Source organism: Nyctereutes procyonoides, unplaced genomic scaffold, assembly GCF_905146905.1.
Source record: "Nyctereutes procyonoides isolate TBG_1078 unplaced genomic scaffold, NYPRO_anot_genome, whole genome shotgun sequence".
NCBI lineage: Eukaryota > Metazoa > Chordata > Mammalia > Carnivora > Canidae > Nyctereutes > Nyctereutes procyonoides.
Window position 1 is genome coordinate 37,401,747 of NW_026575046.1, and position 7,885 is coordinate 37,409,631.

Below are 7,885 nucleotides of genomic sequence, written 5' to 3' on the forward strand. Positions count from 1 at the left end.
CCCCACTTCCCGAGCCCAACGGTACCCACCCTGGCTCAGTCTCCATTATCACTAGGAGTTCTCTGCATGAAGAAATATTTCCATCAAGCACTGGGCTCTGAGTGTGATAGAGTTATTTTCATAAGTTGCATCTCAAAGGTCAGATAGATATTTCCTCCTACCTGATAGGATTCTAGTGTTAAGATGAGATGGGGCATGCAAAGCCCATAACACAAGCCTAGCATGCAGTAATTTCTCAAAAAAATGATAGCTATTGTTGTTTATATTATTGCTATTTTTCCAGCCACTGTTTTTTCAGAGCTATTTGTATCAGAAAAAAAAAAAACAAAACAAAGGAATCAGTTGCATGAACTAGCAAGTGAAGGGTTGAAAGTATCACTGAGAAATTAGCTAGGAAAATGTGTGCCTAAATACTCCAGATACTGAGAAACCTAGTCTGTATTTTTAGGATGATAGAAAATATCGATGATAACTAATATTTACTGGGAGCTTTCTAGGTGCCAAAGCCTCATTTAATCCTTATAACAACTTGATACGGGGTAAATATTATTAAAATCCCCATTTTACAGATAAACAACTGGGAGCCTAAATAAATGAAGTAACTTTGCCCAAGGTCACAAAACTAGGAAGTGGCAGGAACTAGAATTTGATCTGATATTTGATAAGCTACTTCCTGAGGTCCAGCTGGCATCTCTCATGCTCTTTGGAGTCTATATATGTGCTTACACTCTCTTTCTCTATTTCTCTCTCTCTCTCTCTCTCTCTCTCTCTCTCTCAATCTTTCCCTTCAATAGTTGGTTACCATGATGGGACCAATAACATAAACTTTGCAGTCCTTAAAGACAATTATTGGATCAGGTCTCCCACCCTTCCACTTGGAAGAATTCAGATTCAAGCCTGAGCTCACAAGGATGAGTTAGCAAGAGAGATGTAGTCCTTAGATCCAACTCCAGAAAAAAATTCATGTTTGTATTGTGTGGTAGCACATGGCCCAAAGTGACTTCTGCCTCTCTAGATCTCTGTGCCCAGCCCACTGAGGTTTGCCCAGAAATTCCTGTAGTTTTGTTTAGCAGTGAGGTCAGCCTGCAGCCAAATTTGGATTATCTGGGAGGTGAAAAGCATCAACTTTGAGTCAAACTGCCTCTGCACTAATCCCATCTCTGGGTAACCTTAAGCAAGTTTATTGATGTCTCTTATCCTCAGTTTTTTCATCAGTAAATTGGAGCCAACAATATCTTCCTCCAAAGTGCTGTTTGGAGAATCAAATAAGATGAAGCCTGTGAATTAGCTTGGCATATGCTTGGTGCAGAACTGTACTTACAGTTAATTAAAATAGGGCCATGGGAAGAAGGCAATGCTTACCTTTAAATGGAGAGCACTCCAAAGGGCTGGGAGACATTTGGAAGCCCCTCCAGAAACTTGCAATTCATACCATGTGGTTAATAGCCATTATACTAGGTGCTCTGTCTAGAAGTTTCCACAACATCTTCCTCATACCACCTACCTAAAAGCACTTACCAGGGAAGTCCCACAAAAAGCAAGAAAAAAATAAACAAACAAACAAGGCTCCTCCTTCTTCCTTCATCTTTTCAGGACTCCTGAGGCAACCTTCCAAATTTGTCGGGTTGGCGTCCAGTAAATAGCTGAGAAACGCTGGACATTTCCTGTCCCAGCATTCTTCAGTCTATGGCAGTGATAGGCAAAGAAAACTGCCTCTTTCTCACACTCCTCCCTCCTTTGCCATGCCCACAGGACCCACAGGGATGGCACAATCTTTTCCCAAAAAGAGCCCATCCTCACCCCAGGGCCTTACGCTGTCATCTCTGTCAGAGAATGGAAATAAGAAGACAGAAATCGTCCTCTGACATCACTTCCTCGCCTTGCTCCCCAGAGGCCGGGTCTGCCCTCTCCAAAGCTGGTTTCTAATAGCCGATACAATTTTTAGATGCCCCCAAGGAAAAAGCTTCCCACCACTTCCTTTAGACCTTTCTGAACTTGGTGGCCAACGCAAGTGAAAATCCCCCAAAAAAGGTTGGATGATTTGGTTCAGACAGTACAAAAGAGGAAGAAGAAGGATGGAGAAATTCAAGACCTATGCCATGTATTTGTTTCTTTATTTAACTCACATACATGTTCAATGTCAGACACAATTCTCTGTGCACCCTCAGATGCACATTCCCGTTATTCATCTTAGACCATGAGGTCTGGAAAGACAGAGTAAGTCAGCATCCACTCACTTTATTCAGTTCAAGTGTTGCTCCACGATGAAAGGTAAAACACTGGATTCATTCTGTTGCCCAAGAGTGAAAGATGTCACACCAAGATAGAATTAGAGGGAGAGAAGCCTAGCAAACAAAAATAAGAAGTAACAGAGTGGAGATCAATTGATCAAGGGGACCTGACAGGAACCTGGCACTGAGAAAGCTCCTATAAAAAATTCAGGCAAAGTGTGGAATAAAGCAATGTGTCCACAGCTCTCAGTAGACCCCCAACAAAGTCTAGGACCGAAAAAGTTAAAGAACCAGTGGTAAGGGGTAGCCCTTTCCTTCATGAAATGTGGCAGGGGTAGGGGATAAGATTAATACATATAAAATCACAGAGGACACCAATAATAGTAGCACACTTTTTTTATCGTGCTTTTTTATGAGCCAGTTCCCATCCTAAAGTGTTATATACTACAGCTCCTTTAATTCTCACAACCACCTAGTATGTGCCTTATCTCAAGGATGCATTATCCCCAGGTCTCGGGTGAAAAAAATGGAAGCTGCAAGAGATTACATAGCTTGCCAAGGTCTCACATCTCATCAACTGTCACTAGGATTCAAACTCAGAACCCGCACCAGGCTGCAGAAACAGAGGTAAAAAAACAAAACAAAAAACCAGTGGCAAAAAACAGTCATGGGGATGGGGTCAAACATCTAGGCTACTAACACTGGCTCTATTTTAGGCAAATCCCTTCCCCTTTCTGTGCCTTTGTGTTCCCACATGTAAAATAACAGTGTTAAACTAGATCAAGGGTCAACAAACATTTTCTATAAAGGATCAGAGAGTAAATAGTTTAGGTTCTGCAGGACAGATCATTCTACTGCAGCTACTCAACTCTGTCTTGGTAGCATGAAAGTACCCACAGACAAAACACAAGTGAATGAGTATGGCTGTTTTCCAATAAAACTTTATTTACAAAAACAGGCATGGGCTGGGTTGTTTCACCAGCTATAGTTTGCTGAGCCCTGAACTAGATGATCTCTAGGGTCCTTCTGATTCTGACATCTCAGAAGTTGGTGATCCTGACTATACCAGAAGAGCTCAGACAGGCCAGTGACTTGAAAGTCAGCTGTAAGGAGCCTACTGCCATAAATTTTGCTTTGTGATGTTTTCCATTAACTTTGATGGTTTTAACAAATCTGGTTGGAAAGTAAATCCTGGCAGTGGCAATACACAGGCATCTTGGGAGGGCTTTAGCCCCAGTAAAACTCCCAACAGCTCCCTACCCTCGGTCTTTGTTTCTTTGTTATGGACAATGGCATCGGGCTTGTAGAGAGCACAGTGCAAACACAGCCGCCACCTGCCTTCAAACCAGATCACAACTTAAAGGCTCTTTCTGGAGAAATTTTGGAACCACCATAGATTCCTGGGCAAAATGATGGGCAAAGCCCACAGCCATAAGAGGACAGCCAGAGTCATTTGAGAAAACTGCACACACTCCCTTTTGCCCTCCAGGCTGCAGCACACAGGTTGGCGTTGGCAACCTGTTTCCCTTGTCCTACCAGAGGAGCTGCCGGGGCATAAGGAAGAAGGGACCGGTTCCCTGGTTCCAGAGTACGCAGGTTTTCACACTCTGTGTTCTGGCACCCTGTGCCCTCACACTCCAGCCCCCAGTTCAGGGTTTCCAGACTTTCCCTGAGCACGTGATATGAATTCAGCCCTGGATGACTTGGCAATTAATCTTCACCTGCCTACTGCACAAAGGACTGCTACAGAGCTCTACCTTAGCGGGCAATGCTATGCTACCGGAAGTTCAGGGCTGGGGAACCCACAACAAAATTGACAAATTGTAATTACCAGAGAGGACAGGTTTGCCCAGAGGGAGCTGGAATCTCTCAGTTCTGGGATCCTCTGATCTGCTGCCTTTGGAGGCAAAGGAAATGCCTCTGCTATAGCCAGTGTCCCCTGTCCAGGAGAAGGGGAGCTTCTCATCTCTCCCATCTGTGCTACATCAAGGGCAAAAATTCTCCTTCAAGTCCCTAAGACCTCAATCTACCTCATGAAGCAGACGCCTCACACACCTCCAATTCTTTTTACATTATTACTCTCATTCGCTGGGTGCATTGTATTCCAGCTCTGCCACCTGCTAGCCCTGCAGGCTTGGGCAACCACTCTGAGACTCAGTTTCCTCACCTATAAAATGTCATTCATAACAGCAATAGCACCCACCTCGTAATATTATTATCAGGACTAAATCAGGTAATGTATATATGGCATTTGGGGCACGATGCCTAGCACCTAGTAAGCCCTTAATAACTCTTGACTGATACTGTTACTATTACTCTGTCCTAAGCACTTTACACACCTTGTCACATTCAATCTTCACCTCAGCCCAATCTGAGTTAGGGACTATCCTGATCTTCATTTCACAGATGAGGAAACTGGGGCTCAGAGTGATTAAGCAACTTGCCCAAGGACACACAGCTAATAAATTAGAAGGACTGGGATATAACCGAGGTTTGTTTGATGCTAGAGTTCACTTTATTATCTTGCCCAAGGTCACATTGATAGCTATTAAATGAGGGAAGCAGGATTAGAATCCAAGTCGGCAGACCGAGTGCTGTCCTAGGCAAGGAAGACTGACCTCAAGAGTCCCTCTGCAGAGCCCTCTCTTCTGGACAGCTCTGCCTTGCCGTCCCCTCCCTGACCTCTGCTTTGCTCAGGACCCTGATCACATTCTGTTTTCTGCTGTAATTTCCTTCAGGGCTAACAATGAACCTTCTGCCACTTTTTTTTTTTTTTTTTATCTCAGTCTGGTGCAGAGAGAAGGATGCAAGCTTTGGAGCCAGACAACAATGCTTCGAATACCAATGCTGCTTATTCAGTGAATGAGCCTCTCTGGACTTAAGTTTCATCATTTGTAAAATGGGAACAATTCCTACCTTGCACCATTGTGAAGATTTGAGTAAACACACATGGGGTACATAGTACAGTGCCTGGCACATAGCAGGTACTTTCTGAGGGACGCTTTACCATCATCATCCTCTCCCACAGCACCTAGCTCAGGGATAGGTCATCGCTTGCTTGATTTAACTTATCTTTGATTTGCCCACAGTACCTAACATGATACCTTACACAGAGCAGATGTCGCTGTTTGCAGCTGGTTGAGAGAGTTAGAGAGGAAATGCCATGAAAAACTGCTTGGTCACAGGTGAGAGATCTCCTCCCATCAAGCGTATAAGGTGATCTCGGGACCTCCCATAGCTTTGGTCTTCCCACAGGTCAAACTCAGTGACAGCTTCTCCTAGAGGGCTCACAGAAATGGGAGTCTGCAACATCAGAGGTTTCTAATGTAATCAGATGGATAATGAAAAGGTTCTTCTTCCCCAAGCCTCGAGTGAGTCAGAGCTCTATGCTTGGCTTTGCCCCAGGGAGTACCGAGAAAATGAAATATCGTCTGTATCCTCATGACACCTAAACAAATGGTCAATTCCATGGGTCAGATATCAGCCAGAGGGGTTAAGAGGCATCTCCAGCAAAGGGAGGGGAGGAGCAGCAAAGGTTGCTTAGTGGGGTCCTGGTACATGACCACTATTAAAGCTAATACCTGTTTCCCTTATGGTAGGATGTTTGTTTTGCTTTCATAAAAGACACGGGTAAATGCTAATATGTCTAAAATCTACACGGATTTTGAACTTTTTGATCTGGCTCAATAATCTCTTCCACATTCTGATACCTGAACCAAGTCGTGAGTGGCTATCATGTGTGACTTCCCTCTGGGGCAGAGGAAGGAGCACTACTCTGTGGTCTAGGGGAAATGGAGTTTGATAACCAATTCTATACTTGACTATCTATGAGAGTTTACCAATTCCCTCTGCCTCCTAGACCACCTCCAAAATGGGAAGATGGGCAAGTGAAAGCTCTGTTAGCTCTTGAAGAGCTAAATCACTATAAACCTGTGAATCTCTTATTTTAGAATCTTCAGATACAACTTAAGCAAATTTAATTGAAATAGGAAAAAAAATCTGTTTTCAGGGCTACCACATATTTCTTAATCTCAGGGAACCCCTGGAAACTGTATATTTTGTGCATTTGGGAATCTCTGCATTTTGGTGGAGAAGATTAAAGCCTTAGATTAAAACCTTCTATAGATGTGTGATAACTACCTACTCCCCAAATACATATATAAAGGTGTTTCTATTTTTATTATATGTTTATATAATTTTTAAAAGAGGTTAAGAACCTACCTCTAGGTTGAGGAGTTTAAATGTAAATCACCCTGAGTGACTTCCTCATTCCTCACCCCTGCATATCAGGTTATAGTGATTATCAAGGGCAGACAGTGGAAAGCCCTAGATGTGGGCTTCTGGACAACAGGAAAAGGAGGCATCAAGCTTTACCTTTCAGTCTGCATCTGTCACTCTGTTGCTCTGCCACATGACCTCAAAAATGTACTAATTCTCTTAGAACCACAGTTTCCTCATCTGTCAATGGGCAATGGTTATGCCCCTCTCAAAGCATTGTCATGAAGAATAAAAGAAAATGAGTACATGCTTGGCTCTCAGTAGGAGCTCAATAAATGTGAATTCCCTTGTAGCACTAGTCACTCAGGTCCCAAAGTTTACTCCTTGGAGGACAGCTCCCTCTACTCCCCTCTTCAAATGTAAATTGGTAGAGTCACTTCCGAAAATAGTATGGAGGTCTGCCCCAAAATTAAAAATAGAACTATGACCTAGCAATTCCACTTTGGATATGTAGCCACAGCTAATAAAAACGTGATCTCAGAAAGGTATCTGTAATTCCATGCTCATTGCAGCATTATTCACAAGAGCCAAGATAGGGAAACAACCTAAGTGTCCATCAACTGGTGGGTAGATTGAAAAGATATGGTTCACATATGTAACGGAATATTATTCAGCCAAGAAAAAGAAGGCAATCCTGCCACTTGTGACACCATGGATGAAACTTGAAGGCATTATGCTAAGTGAAGTAAGATAGAGATAAACACTAGATGATATCACTTATACGTGGAATCTAAAAGCCAAACTCATAGCAACAGAATTGAGTGGTGGTTGCCAAGAGCTGGAGACCGTGAAATGGGAAGATGTTGATCAAAGGGTACAAACTTCCAGTTATAAGATAAATAAGTTCTAAGGATCTAATGTCCAGCATAGTAATTATAGTTAATAATACTTATTATATACTTGAAACTTGCTAAAAGAGTAGATCTTAAATATTTTCACCACCGAAGAAATAGTATTTATGTGACATGACAAGGATGTTTGCTAACACTATGATGGTAATTATTTTGCAAATATATCAGATCAACACACTGTATACCTTAAACTCACACAACGTTATATGTCAGTTATATCTCAATAGATCTGGGGGTGGGGTGCGGAAATCCAGCCCCTCGGTGCTTCTAGGGGGGAAATGTGACACAGCTGCTTGGTGCTCAACTCTAGATAGACCTGCAGTTGGGTTCAGTTCCCAGTTTCTCTCCATGATGGTTGTGTGGACCTGGGCAAAGACAAACTTCACTGTATCTTGTCCCACCCACGAAATGGAAATAATGATGAGAAGAGCCCTTCTTTCTTAGGATTGTGAGAAAATGCAAAATGTACCTAGCGTGCTGTTTGGCACATAACAAGTGTTGAATAAATGTTAACTAACATAAGGC

At 42.8% G+C, this 7,885-nt stretch overlaps 1 long non-coding RNA gene across 1 annotated transcript in view; it reads left to right on the forward strand.

Moving 5' to 3' along the window:
* Positions 1–5,417, forward strand: part of LOC129509874 (uncharacterized) — a 48,729-nt gene extending 43,312 nt beyond the window's left edge. The window contains exon 4 of the long non-coding RNA XR_008664426.1: positions 5,018–5,417. This is a non-coding gene — a long non-coding RNA (uncharacterized LOC129509874). The remainder of the gene's footprint in view (positions 1–5,017) is intronic.
* The last annotated feature ends 2,468 nt before the right edge of the window (positions 5,418–7,885 follow it).